Source organism: Hippichthys cyanospilos, chromosome 10 (genome assembly GCF_059441005.1).
Source record: "Hippichthys cyanospilos isolate Australia breed blue-spotted pipefish chromosome 10, RoL_Hcya_1.0, whole genome shotgun sequence".
NCBI classification, from domain to species: Eukaryota; Metazoa; Chordata; class Actinopteri; order Syngnathiformes; family Syngnathidae; genus Hippichthys; species Hippichthys cyanospilos.
In genome coordinates, this window is record NC_142378.1 from 21211005 (window position 1) to 21226243 (window position 15239).

General features: G+C 41.5%; 1 long non-coding RNA gene across 1 annotated transcript; it reads left to right on the top strand.

Moving 5' to 3' along the window:
* The first annotated feature begins 1031 nt into the window (after positions 1-1031).
* LOC148417515 (uncharacterized) lies at positions 1032-6569 on the top strand. Its single transcript, XR_015867018.1, has 3 exons — positions 1032-1191; positions 4230-4360; positions 5477-6569. It is a non-coding gene; the product is annotated as an uncharacterized LOC148417515 (long non-coding RNA).
* Positions 6570-15239: the final 8670 nt, after the last annotated feature.

The following is a 15239-nucleotide window of genomic DNA, read 5'->3' on the forward strand; positions in this document are numbered from 1 at the left end:
TGACTGGCTGGGAGGACTGAGGCAGACGGGCGACTGGCATGAAAAACTGAGGCAGGCGGGCAACTGGCTTGAAAGTCTGATGCAGACGTGCGACTGGCTTGGAAGCTGGGTGCCAAGTCACAGGGTTTACAGAGGCTGGCCGACTCGCGGGGGTTACAGAGGTCGGGCGCAGAGGGGCATGGTACTGGGTGCACAGCCGCCTTGGCGCGGGGACAGGGGCGGACAGCCGCGTTGGTGCAAGGATGGGGCCGACAGCCACCTTGGCGCAGCGACAGGTGCACTCACTGCTTCAGCCTGCCAGCGGGAGACTTGGGAGACGGCGACAGCAGGAACAGATGTGACAAGAGCTTGTGACTGAGTTCAAGACTGAGTGGTTCAGACAGGGCAAAGAAGACAGGGCGCAGCAAGAGGAGGACATTGAGACGGGAGGAAACGAACCAGAATTGAAGGGAAACGGAACAGGTGGGGTCTGACGGCAATTTGGGCGGTGGCCTTTTCGCGGGCCCCCCCACCGGCGAACACAAAATGCCAACTGAGTGCCCACGAAAATGTCACGGTTAACGGGGGGCTCAGAATCAGAATCATCCGAGGAGGAAGTGGGCACAGACTGGCAAGATGGGGAACAAGGGCTATCAAAATCAAAGTCAGAAAAATCATAATCATGCTCTAAATAAAACGTGTCGGCGGGAAAAGGACGGGGATAAACAAAATCATGGCGGAAACTGGAACGAAACGTGAAGAATTCTCTATGTCGGAAGAATCTGAATCTAATATGTAATGAGGTGAACGAAGAGGAATGAGGGGTGCTCAGGTGCATGGATGGAAGGTGAAGTATCTGATTCTGAAAAGTTGGAACTGCGGAAAACGTGCAGAGGCAGAATGATGTCGTACGGGACCTCAGACGGATGCGAGGGAGAGCCGAATAAAAAGGCGCGGGAGAGGGGCATGGATAGACGCGGGCTCAGACGGAAGAAACACAGAAGAAAAGACAAATGGGTCTCACACTGGGGGAACAGGGCTGGCCGGCGGGCTGAGAGCGAATGCGGGTGGGGCAGCGGCGTTTTGTCCGTCACCGCGAGCATCCCGCTGGGTCCTGATCTGTTCGGATCATACTGTCACGGTCGGGCGAGGCAGAGAGGTAGGCGGGCGTGATAGAGGTGGTGGAGGACCCAAATGCAGCAAACCTTCCAGGTAGGGAATGCGTGTAACTATCGATGTTTATTTAACCAAGTGGCAGGCAGGAACAAAGGCGGGGAAAATTCCCCCCCAAAAAGGCGCAAGCTTGCAAGACAGAAAGCTAATACTAACGGACAGGGAGACTAGAGACCAGTGACAAATGACAAGTGAGACGCGACTATGATCCAACAGTTAGCTGTAACGAAAGACTACCGTAAATACACATACACACTAATTAGACAGACGCATGGCCGCTGGGAAGGGAACAATAGGCAGAGGGCGTGGATTGGACACACGAGGGGCAGGTAACGCAGACAGGTGGAGCGAATCAACATTAACACGGTGTAACACGAGAGGAGCTGAAGCACAAATAATAAGCGGAAAAGAACAGAACCCCCCAAAATAAACCCACAACCAAAACCCAACAGAACATAACAATATAAAAAACATTTTTCAAAAATTGTACTTGTTTACAAGCAAGTGAAGCAATACTTTTCTGAGCAAGAACCATCGAGGAAATTGAGATGTTGGACTCAATTTTAAGATGTGGGATTAAGCGTGAGTACACAGAGAAAAAACACTCAAATTCTGGGTGAGCCTATATGCTACTAAATGGTCCCCAACCACTGTTCTGTGGACTACATTTTGCACCAATCTGCACAGATTTCATGGTCACATACATTATACATTGTTCAACTCCATTGGCCCTAATTACATATTATACATCAAAAACAAACCCACAAAATCCCAATCAGCAGGGATCTGACCTCCTTTGTCAACCAACCTCCACCCAACTTTTAATATTTCTTCCTCACCCTCAACGCTCCATTCCCGGAGTTCCCGAGGCAACGGTCAAGAGGTATTGATCCCCAGAGGTGAGAGTTCACACAGGGGCAGTCTCGACATGGGCAAAGGGTGAAAGCACCGGGGGTCAAGTGAGATTGAATGTGCCGGCCTTGTTGCCAAGAGCCATGCAGGTCAGCTGGATCTAGTTCATTATATGACCCCTGCTGTCCAAAAGCACCACCCATCCGTCATTGAAATGGAATTTCATTAGATATTTGAAATTTGTCGCCCATGAGCATTATTACCCTCTACATAGAAGAACGGTTGCATACCTTCAATTGATTGGTAATCATCTATACTTCAAGGCAAAACGGTGGATTGCTAGTGGATTGCTTCTTGTCGATAGCGGACAAAGCTAGCTGATTTACTGCTGTTCACGCAGAGCTCATCAGCTGGGTCAGCAGGCCAATTGCATGTTTGCATTGGTAGACACTTTCTTCATCAAACTTTTTCGCTTTTTCCCAACATGATGATAAAAGATTAGTTTAAAATTGCACCAGAATCCAATAAAGAATACAGTGAACACCGGTAAAATTTTCAAATTTAGCTTTTTTTGTTTGTGTTGTGAGAATTACCGTATGTACCTTATAAGAGGGGTAGGTAGACTTTTTCTTTCCATGGTAACTGCCCTTCAACTCCTTTGTAGGTTAAACAACCTCATTGATAGTGTCCAAAAAAATGACATCATATCTTGACCTCACTTATAAGTCGATCCCCCGTTTTTTAATTAAATTTGGGTGAATTTGACAAAAACGCAATTAGAAGTCTACTCCTGATTTTATTGGTTATAAAGATCATGGCTGGCCAATTATAACACGTGGTGTGTGTTATTAAAATGACAAAATTATGGTACGTCTTCATCATGTATCGAGTAGCATACTGTTGTGGTTATGATCTGATGATCTCTGATGATTCACTTGGGAAGTTCTTTACCACAGTGATGTCTGTGGCGAAATCAGCACATAGAAGTTACCCTTGATAAGATAAGAGTCAATTGGGTGGTGCTTGACGAACGTGCATTTTGCATTGTTCTGTGCAAATGCTCTTTCTTTTCTTTTTTTATTTTTTCTTTTTATTTTTTTTTTTCTTTTTTTTTATTTTTTTTTATTTTCTTTCTTTTTTTCTTTTTTTTTTTATTTATTTCTTATTTTTTTTTTATTTATTATTTTATTTTTTTTTTCTATTTTCTTTTTTTTCTTTTTTTTTTTTTTATTTTTTCTTTATTTTTATCTTTTTCTTTATTTTTTTTTTTCTTTTTTTTTTTTTTTTTTTTTTTTTTTTTTTTTTTCTTTTTTTTTTTTTATTTTTTTTTTTTTTTTTTTTTTTTTTTTTTTTTTTTTTCTATTTTTTTTTTTTTTTTTTTTTATTTTTTTTTATTTTTTTTTTTTTTTTTAAAACGATGCATACTATATTAAACCAGAGGTGTGTGTATATATATATCTATATATATATATATATATATATATATATTATATATTTGAGTTTAGCTGAGGTACTACAATTTTATTTTCAAAAGTGAGAAAAACCGGTGCAATGGTTGTCTCTTTTTTGTTTTGTTTTTTTTCTGTGCACCTGCCTGACTGGCATGTGTCTCTCAGCCTCTTTTTATTGCCATTAATAATGCTCCAGCTTTTTCCGTAGAATTCAGTGCAGTCTGGAAGGTTGTAGTAATTCACTGAAGGATCACCGCTCCATACCTGGACTTTACGGAATAGTGTAAAATTTTCTAAAACAATTTTTCAAAATACTGTCATTAAGGCAGAGGTGTGAAAGATGCATCGCAATGATATTACCACTTTCCATTTTTGTGTGAATATAACAGAAATCATCCCTATATTGGTGGTTTATAGTATTTGTCGTTTTGGATTTTTATTGTATTCTTATGGTCCACCTGTAATGCCCTCACATGGGGAAGGGGAGACAGTCACAGAATATCATTTCACAGATGGATGTCAGAAAAACGCTAACATAATGTGCACATTTACACAGGAGCTGCTCTTAGCCACATCTCACACCCAGACACACTTTTATTTTCCATTGTGTTTAAAAAGCGTCTAAAAAAGTTTGAAAATGCTTATAGAGTATGAGTGCAGAAAAACAACCATTGTTTATTTTTTTATCATATGTTTTTCATATTCCCTCCTACTGCGGGTCTGATTGTAATTCCACCATGGTAAACCGGTGTTGTCTGAACTATTTACAATCAGAGGTGGATTTTAGGCTTCTACTCCCCTGGAAGATGCCTGCCGTCTTCAGGAAGTCTGATGCTACGCATCCACTCAAACACGCACGCAGGACTGAAAAACAAGACTGGAAGCCAGAAGAGGAAATGTAAGAGGTGAAATTTGCACACTTATTTGTGAGCATAATTGGGAGAATGTTGCCACCATTGTGCAACAGGAGGAAAAAAGAGAAGACAATGGAATATAATGAGGTAACACAGTTGTGTGTGAGTGGATGTTTGCTTACATGCGCTCTGTAATTGACTAATGACCAGTTCAAGGTGTACTAAACCTTTTATCCCAAAATGAATTGAAATAGGCGCCATCTTACCCTACGGCAAGACTATAGAATACAACAATGTTGCTATGCCCTGCTGAACTCAGGAAGATGCAATTGTGATGGGACATTTGGGTCATTCAGGAACCATCCACTAGAATTCAAAAGACTGTCTCTATCAGTTTTGTTTCTTTTTTGTTTTCTTTAACATAACCACTAGTATTGGTGAAACATTGTAATTTATGTGATACTTTAAGTGCGTGTGTGTGCGGCATCAGTAGGACTGTAAACTTTGCAGAGGCTTGTTTTCAGTACTGGACTTTCTGTATGGAGTTTGCCGGCTTGTTTTTCTCCAGGCACTCTGGTTTCCTTCCACATTACAAAAACATGAATGATAGGTAAATAGACCACTTAAAAAAATATATCCCTAGGTGTTTATGTGAGCGTGAAGTCTGTTTGTCTTTGTGTGCCCTGCGACTGACTGGCAACTTTAATGCGCGGCTGTGATATTGGATGGATCAATGGACATTAGATTGTATAATTACAGATAAGGCATTTAAGGTCACAGACGCTAATAACTACAATTTAATTTTGTAGCAATACACTTACAGGTATTGCTATAACATTATTCCACATGTAAACTTAAAAGTGGAGCTGCCTGTCAGCTGCTATAAGATCAAAAATGTCTGTTAATGTTCTTCTGCTCTTCTTTGTTCAAGATGAGCAGACTGAACAGGTTTTGTGCTTGAGTGACCTCACTGGGTTCAACACAAGGGAGGCGATGTCATTCATTTTCAATTCATTTTCAGGGCGACAAGGCAAACATCACCAATCCTCCTCCAATATCCGTACATGTGAAATTTTGTCCATTGTGCACGTTGTTTTTTTTTTACTTTTTTATGATGGCGCACCGTGTTTCGCTCTCCCGTCGCAAACTTTTTTTTTTTTTTTACAGCAGGGAGGCACTTTGTACACTGCGGGCGGACTGAGCGACCGGCAGCCAAGGCAGCAAGAGGCAAGCTCAGAGGAGAGGCCTTCATGCTAGGCTGAAGGCTGGGGCTGCCGGGCCACCGGTGCCTGGCCTGCTGCTGTTTGGCATCCGCACCTCGTGAATGGGATCGACAAGCTGAGAACCCGGACTAGCATTAATTGTGAGAGTGTTGTGTTTTTCACATTCGCTGGGGCCTGGCTGGCAGGGGATGCACTGGACTTGGCGGTCGAGCTGGAGGTGCAAGCTGTTTGCTGAGGAGACCGGCCATTAACAAACATGAGATCAAGCAGCCGGACGCTGTGTTCATCACAGCAGAGGTCTTCAACCAGTGCGACCTCAGGACTATTTTTCCTAACATTTGCTCTATTATGGAATGTATTCTGCTCGGGAAGTGAACAGAGTAAGAATTTCACTGTGTGGTATAGTACTACACAAGTGACAATAAAAACTCTTTGAATCTTTGAAAAATGTTTAACTTCCATTCCGGTCAACCTCGAGGTTACTGAATTTGACAAAAGTTATAATTTGCCCTTTCATGTCTACATATAAAGTTGCACAGTATTTGTATGTCACTGCTCAAGCCAGCCAGCAACAGGCTGGTACAGGCACTGGTGAGAACGGCTGGTGCAGTTCAGTTCTGGAGTCCCGGGTCGTCCAGCCGGGATAGTCCAGCTGGGCAGCCGCATCCACCACCTATGTTCGTCCGGCCTAAGCAGTAGGCCTCAAACCAGCATCATCCAGCTGCCCCTCGGATTCAGGATGCCCGCAGGTATAGTCCTGGTATAAATTGGGTTGGTTGGTGGTGGTTCCGCAGCAGGTTCTGGACCAGGAACAGGCTGGTCCCCCAGAAACCTGGGAGCCTGCTGCTCTGGCTCCTACGGAACTTCAGGACATCCATTTGGCAAGGCCACCTTGTGATTTTCACGCTGAGTGTCTGACCCTTACTCCTGTCCCACCAGGGCCCCCTGCTGTCACATTCACTGCCCAGGACAAAACTGTGTACTCATGGTGTCAGACTGGTGAATACTCTGTGGGGTTGTCGTCATGCCTTTCTGGATGTTCGGGGGCGGAGTTGTGGGGCAGGCACTAGGACCATGTCTCTTACCCAGTAGGCATGTTGGAATGAATCTTTGATGCTTTATGGCTTTGTTTTGATAATTTGGATAATGTTGTACAATTTTTTGATGGCATGCGAAGAGTAAAGACGTAAACTAGCACAGCAACGTGTGGTTTCTTCGTCTTGCCACAGGCTAGATTATGTTTACATGTGCATGCTAGCTTCTTAATTTTCTGTCTGCTCAATAAGAAGAGAAACAACAGAAAAAAAGGAAATTTTATATCACACAGTAAAAAAAAAAAAATAGCCTAATTTGTAGTTTACAAAAATCTCGTCTCATCTTTTTCTATCACAACTTCTATTCTAGTCATTATTTTGATTCATTGGCATACCAATCATTACAGTGACAAATAGAAGCCTTGTAATGTCTTAAGCTATTAAAAACTAAGATAAGTGAAATAACTGACAATTTATTTTAATTCAGTAAAATATCAAAGTATTTTCACTCCCACTTTTCTTTCTGATACATGTCAGCTCACTTGATAAATGAAAGCCCACATTGCTTTGATATCTGTTGTCTTTACGTTTAATGCATAGTTTGACAGCATTTGGACAAATTATTTAGTGGCTAGTTCTAACATTGGAGGCTCGTGCTGTAACCATGCAATGAGAGCATAATTAGCATTTTTTTTTTGGCATTCTTGATCAGCAACTGAGTATGATTTTTTTTAATGGTATGTAGGTGTTGGTAACAATGTGATGTGATGCCAATAAATAGGCAGAGAAAAGCTAGCTGCTACACAAATCACCGCTGCGAAAACCATCTTCAAAATGAAAGGGTCCTATTACTATTGCATTGAGGTCAATGCACTATTTGCTCAGTTTATTTTGAAGTTTGTCCTCATAGCGCACCATTGCCGAGTAATATGTTTAATTCCTCTCCCTTGCAGTGCACATCCACTGTAGTTACACAGGCAGACAGACAGCAGATTTGTTTTTTTTTATTTATTTATATTATTTAAAAATTTTCTTAACGACATGTTATGTGGATTCCGATCTGTGGTAAATGAAAATATTGGTTCTTACTGTATGTGAATCCATTTTTTGGCATACTTCTAACATGTAATTTCAGAAGTAACTTGCGTTCTAGGGAGAATGTTTTCTTAGTTTTGTAATGATCAATGCTGACAGCAAAATTGGCATTGATTCAAGCTAATATTTTTCCAAACTTTCATTGTTACTCTAACACAGATATGAGACTACAGTGGGAACCAAAAACCGCCGGCGAAAAGTGTAATCCGTGAAGTATGACGGTACCAGAATATTTAAAATGTGAAAAGTATTGTCTCTGGCCCTCTGCCTGCAAGAGGCAATGATGAGAGGTTTAGCAGATTATTCTCGCTTAACCGGTGGATGGCTAGTTTCTGTAGAGAGCAGGGTTTCCAGTTTGTAGATAATTGGCCCTCTTTCTGGGGCCAGCCCGACCTGCTGAAGATGGATGGCCTTCACTCTAACTGGGAAGGCGCCATCACTCTTTCTAGAAACATAGATTACTGTCTGAGCCTTCCATGACTTCTCACATTAGAGCATGTCAGGTCGCAGGCGAGTAGCAAGCCAGCTAGAACGGGTGTGGAGTCGTTAAGGCTAGAGTTAACCGGCACTAGGCTGGCCTGCTACAACACACATAGGATACTTAGTCTAGGTCACTGCAATCCACACACTGTTTCAATACCTAATGCTGAATGCCCGAGTGATAAGATTTCTGCTGACGTGGTGTTGATTATGGAAAACAGCTGTGCCTCCTTAACCGGTAAGACTAGTGACATAGTCCCTAGGCGGAATATTAATATGTGCGCTGTAGCCGTCAACAATCGAATTCCTACTTTACTAACATTGTGACGAGGTTTTAATTACTCAAAATACAAACCAAGCCCCAGCCATAAAAATCTTGTTAGTATTAGTACTACCAACATGAAGACTCAGAATAGTCCAAGGAAAATTTCCCAGTTTAAGTTCGGCTTCATAAATATTAGGTCACTCCCCTCAAAAGCCTTTCTTGTAAATGATCTTATTACAGATCACAATCTTAAAGTGCTTGGTCTCTGCGAAACCTGGCTAAAACCAAATTAATTCTTGTCATTAAATGAGGCCTCACCCCCAAACTTTGTGGGCTCACACGTTACCCGTCCTTGTAAAAACGGGGGAGGTGTCGCCCTAATTTCAGAATCTGACCTTAAACTTAGCACGAGCACCAATCACACCTTCAAGACATTTGAGGCTCTCGTTATGTGATCGAGCTCCTCACCACCATGCTATGTGGTAGCTATTTACTGTCCTCCCGGTCCATACTCTGGATTCTTAGATGAATTCCCTGAAGTAATGGCTGACTTAATAACTCACACAGATAACATATTAATTATGGGTGACTTCAATATTCATATGAACTTCCCACTGGAGCCACTTACTGTAGGATTTCAAGTAATAATCGATGCATTTGGTTTTACACAAATAATAACAGCAGTGACACACCGGAATGGTAATATCTTAGACTTAGTGTTAACCTGTGGCCTAAATGCCTCAAATGTCACAATTTTGCCATATACTAATGCTATGTCTGATCATTATCTTATAACATTTGAAGTCCTAGCTCAGTGTGGTCTTAATGTCCACAACCAAGGCTTTAAGAGCCGTGATATTAACTCATCAACCACTGCTGCACTTTCTGAATTACTGCCTTCCGCAACAGCTGCCTTTCTGTCTTTCACTGGTTCAGTCGATAAGCTCGCGAATGATTTTAATACGGTTCTTTTAAATTCCCTAAACTCTATTGCGCCGTTAAAACTTAAAACTCGTCCGAAGCGGCACACTCCGTGGTTTACGGATGAAACGCGTACGTGTAAATTGTTAAGTAGACAACTTGAGCGTAAATGGCAAACAACTAAACTCGAGGTTTTCCGTCAGGCCTGGTGCGATAGCTTGCTGAAATATAAAGAGGCTCTTAGGTTAGCAAAAACAAATTACTTTTCCAAAATGATTAGTCTTAATAAAAACAACCCAAAATATTTATTTGACACGGTAGCACAGCTAACGTAACAGCAGCAGATTAATCATAGTTCCCTCCATTCAGCACATGATTTCATGCAATTCTTTACTCAGCAGATTCAGCTAAAACTGTAAGGGACGAAATAAAAAAGGCATCGCCACTTACCCCCTCGGCTGTGATTATTGATGCTAGTTCCAATAGATTTGAACTCCTTCAGTCAGGTTTTAGGGCCAACCATTCAACTGAGACAACCCTTGTAAAAGTGATGAGTGATCTTCTCTTAGCCATGGATTCCAACATCTCATCAATATTATTATTGCTTGACCTTAGTGCCGCATTTGACACTATTGATCATCATAATCTTATAGAACATCTTAAATCATGTGTTGGTATCTCGGGATCAGCACTTTCTTGGTTCAGATCTTACATCCTGGGAAGGACGCATAGTGTCTCTAATGGCAACGCGATCTCTAAATCTTTCTCCGTCTCATGTGGTGTCCCGCAAGGGTCAGTACTTGGTCCCTTACTGTTCAACATCTATATGATTCCTCTTGGCGATATTATACGTAAACATGCTATTAGTTTTCAGGGGGCTCCTCCCACCTGTGGTCCCTTCTGGAGGTTTCTGATTTTCCCCTAATTGGGGTTTTTGAGTTTTTCCTTCCCCTTCTGGGAGCTTTGACAGGGGATACTGTTGTGTACCTTACACTGAAAAGATGTCTCTGTACGATGTCTCTGTATGACCTTTTTTCATCTGTGAAGCCCTTTGAGACTTTGGTGATTTAGGGCTCAATAAATAAAATTTGATTGATTGATTGATTTATACGTTACATATTTCAGTCAGGGAGCTTGGAGTAATGTCCCGCTGACGTTTACCTGAGGTGGAGCCCGTAGCTGCTAAACATAATAACAGGGAAGCAGAATTTTTTCTCAAAATTCTAATTTATTACAAAAGCAGTCAAGGTAACGTCTTCCCAACGCTATCTTTCAACCTCACTGTTTTCCTTCTGCCACGTGTTCTAACTTCACTCAGCGAATGATCCAAGTACTGTAATCAAAAGTCAACTGCTTGAACAAGACTGGCCAGGCAATCAGTTAATTAGCTCACAGGCACTCCTACATGTGATCCTGCCTTCATTTGGCTGAAACTGCTTCCCTGATATCATGTTGGATCAGCGACGGGCTCTACTCTAGTGGCAGTGCCCGCGGCATGTGTGATTAAAGCCAAACGTTCACAGCGCCTCTCTTCTCAATACATCTTTTATTTATTATTTATTTATAAAAAACAAAAAGAAACGTGATACATCTGAGGTACGAAAGATGAAGCGCAAATTAGCAAGGGAACGCTGGATTAAGGAAGCATCATTCGTCTTATTTCACTGTTGCGCCTTGATGCCCTCTTAGTATTCGTGTATAATGTCTTCGCATGTCTTATGTCACAATGTGGCATGGTGAGTGAGGTGGCTGAAGGTTGTAGACCCAATTGCAGGGAGGCCGGAAGCAACGTGACATAAAAAAAAAAATAATAATAATAATTTAATTGAAGCTGCAAAAAGAACACTGCACATATTATAACAAACAATACACTCAGAAATAGTAACTAAAAAAAGTAACTACAAAAGGACTATCAACTCAAGAAGTCAAAGAAAACTCTTGCAAGGGTCGATGAGGAACTGACAGCTACATTGACACAGCACTGACCATGACACACAAGACCCGAAAGGAAATATCCATCCATCCATTTTCTAGAGCTGCTTATTCTCACAAGATTCACAGGCTTGCTGGTGGCTATCCCAACTGGCTTCGGGCAGCAGGCGGGGGATACCCTGAACTGGTTGCCAGCCAGCCAGGAACACGGAGAACAACCATTCCTTGTGTGATTGGGTGGGTCCCAATCACACCTTAAGACAATTTAGTTTGTCCAAGTCACCTGCCATGCAGGTTTTTGGAGTGTGGGACGAAGCCGGAGTGCCCGGCGAGAACCCATGCGGGCTCGGGGAGAGTATGCAAACTGTACACAGGAGCCAGGTTGATTCAAACTCGGGTCCCTTTAACTGTAAGGCGGACGTGGTATTCACTGCGTGACCGGGCTGCCCCCAAAATGGTAAATGGACTTTCATTTATATATTTTCTACCTTGGGTACTCAAAGTGCTTTACACTAACTAGTCACTTAGCAACTGGGGGTTCAGTGTCTTGCTCAAGGACACTTCAACATGGTCTAGGTGGTCAGGAGATCGAACCGACAGCCTCTCAGCTGGGAGACAACCACTCTACCACCGAAAAGAAACAGTAAACTAAAAACACTCAAAACTAACGAGACAACAGGGATAAGAAAGGATAAGGATAAGAAACATTCAGAAGAGGGAGCTAATTGGCCAGCACAAGGGAAGTGTGTTAATGAGGACAGGTGAACGCAATCACACTGACAAGACACTGACACAAGGGGAACAGAAACATGAACAAAAGACCAAACAACTGAGAAGGTGAAAAGGCAAATTAAAGCCCAACAAAAACCCGGAACAGAAAGCAACGGAAAACCCAGACTCTGTATATAAAACACAAACAAAACACCATAGAACACCTTAGTTTCTCAATGTTTGGTTCATGGATATATGTCAATTAAGGTCTGTTACTCTACTAAATGGTTTTTATATTTTTGGAAAAGCCACAAAATAATGCACTAAGCATACATGGTGATACTGCTATGGTGCTCAAAACCCCTAGGTAGCATATTTTTCTTTTCAGTGAGGTCTGCAATGACACACTGCATTAGATACAGTAAGCACACAGTGATAAACCTGAATACATTACTCTTCATTGGGGGAGGGGGGGTCTCTTAGCACATGCAATAATTTTCTTATGATATGCATTCCTCAATTTTTCCTCAGCAATCCACTGTAGTCTCACAAAACTATAAACAGGCTATGAGTATGAATCATCTATTCAGTCTACCATGTTGCTTGTCACTATGAGGTATGTGTAGGCAGCATTGAGATAGGAATAGATACCCCACTCCCTCCCAATGAAAGACCTACGTGTGGCATTTTAACAACAACAAAAATTAGCTTAACGAAAGTAAGAGTGGTCTACTTGTTTACTTTATTACCTATTCTGTTCATCCTCGTCCAAAACATCTCTTCCTCATCTATCATCTCACCTGTCTGTTCCTCTCTCTGTCCTTATCTATGACAATCTCTAACACTCACCAGCCCCCACTCTGTTCTACTTTTCTTTCACTTTTTTTTCTTTTATCTGGGAACGGATTCCTTTCCTCCCACACTCTAGATTCTCACTAAATGATTCCAAGTGTCTGGGCCCCATGCCTCCACACACACACACACACACATACACACACACGCCAACACACACACACACACACGCAAACACACACGCAAACACACAGAAAGACAGTTACACCCACAAAAGATATACGTAAGTGTCCCAGTGGCTGCTGCAGAGGGGGATAAACAAAGTAAACAAAAGGGAGGAGACAAAAAAGAGAGTGTGTGTTGTGTGTGTGTGGAGGAGGGAATGGGGGGGTCTCTTTATTTCATTCTGCGAAGAGAATCACAGGCTAACTATCATCCATCCTTCCATCATTCCATCTAATCAGCAAAGAAATCCTCTTTTATGTTCCATTGCTAAATCTCATCGTCATATAGCGCGAATGGTATCTAAACTGGAGTGCAGCACACGACGCCAAAGAAGGAAATAGGATACCCCCACTCCCTGAAAAAAACAAAACAAAAAAACTCTTGTTTGTGGACGCATGTGTGGGCTGTGTACTATGCTGCAATCCTCAAAGAGAGGAGCTACTAAATTATATAAAGCAGACATATGGATCACAGCAAGACAACTTCAGTTAACAAAGCAAAAGATGTGCTTTAGTTTAATTCACCCAATCAGCAGCATTAATCTGACATTATGGTACACGCTTGTGGTACTTCAAGCAAAATGCTGATGTAGCCTGTTAGCAATCTAAATGTACATTGAATCTGCACCACTGCACTATTTTGGTCATCATATATTTGACTCACTACAATAAACTTAATTTATCAAAATCTTCCTTAAAAATTGTTTTGCGTCTGAAAACAAGTCAGCTTTGTAAAGTACTACACTATCAATAACTTTAAAACCACATTCCTGCACGCTGACACCACAACCCCGAATGATTATCAATCAAAAATGAGCAATTGTAAAAATAGCAACTACACGGAATTGATCTAGTAATAGCTCTATCACAGTGAACTACGTGAATTACTTCACTACATATCATTTCCATCTATCCGTCTTCATAACCGCTTGTCCTCACAAGGATCATGGATGTGCTGGAGCCTACCTACCCCAGCTGATTTGGGCAATAAGCAGGGTGTAGTCTGAACTAGTTGCCAGCAGGCTGAAGGGTGCAAAAAGACAATCAACCATTCACACTTACTAACACGCATAAGGACAATTTCAAGGACAATATCACTACTATACTTACTTCGCATATTTTTGGGATGTGGGAGGAAACTGGAGTCAATCACTTTTTTTTTTTTTTTTTTAATGAGAACAAACACCCACTGATTACACCAGGGCTCACAAACGTGGTGCCCGTGGATCACGAGTAACCCGGAGATCTGTTCTGCAAATAGTTTACATGTGATAGAACATTGTGATTTTCTAGGAATTTTACAAATGATTTTGCGTATATGACATAGACATAATGTATTGCACACAATTGACATATTTACTAAAGCTGTTTCTTAACTGAGAAATCAATAACAGCGTCTTTACACAAACTGGTAGCTCTTCGTTTTACTCAGTACCAAAGAAGTAGCTCTCATTTTCGAAAAGGTTGGTGACCCCTGGATTACACCATGTTCATCAGTCAGTGACTGAACCTATGTACTGTAAATGAGCATCTCGTGGGAATTGATCATTATCAGCTGGTCTAATGCCAACTATATGAGCCACTCTATAATTGAAAGAAAAAAATGAACACAGTGAGCTGTTGCTAGCCCATGAGCAGAACGAGCGCGATGCGTGAATCCCACACGAGTGGTACAATATTCAGATCAGTGAACCATTACACTACTGATTGCTGATTGTTTTTCCATTAATTAAACTTAGAGATTATTTTCCTAGGGGAGTATTTGTTAACACATTTCAACTGGCTAGGCAGGCAATGCAACTTTAATTCAGGTAGCAGTTAGAAACTAAAGTTTGATTACACTTACCATTTTGTTATTGTCCAATTAAATGTTAAATATTTCAGCTGGTGTAAATCTCATTTAGCAATAAAACATTTACTGATGAAATCTCTTCTTTTCTCCATCTTGCATCATGCCTCATATGCGCCGTTGTTGCTTTTCTTTTTAAGATATCAATAATTTAACCATAAAGTCACAGATGAATATTTCACACATCGTTATCAAAGATAAAATCCCATATTAGCAAGAAACTACTTTGGAGTCAAGTTTAGCTCATTTCAAATCACTTGATCCCACCCCCTCCACCCTTCTTCTTCTCACCTCTGCTCATTCTTCTCGCTGTCATCCCATTTCTCTTGCCTTCATTCACATGGAGTTCTCCTTTCATTCCTGCTTGTCTCCTAGATTACATGCACGTAGAGTGAGGCACCTCT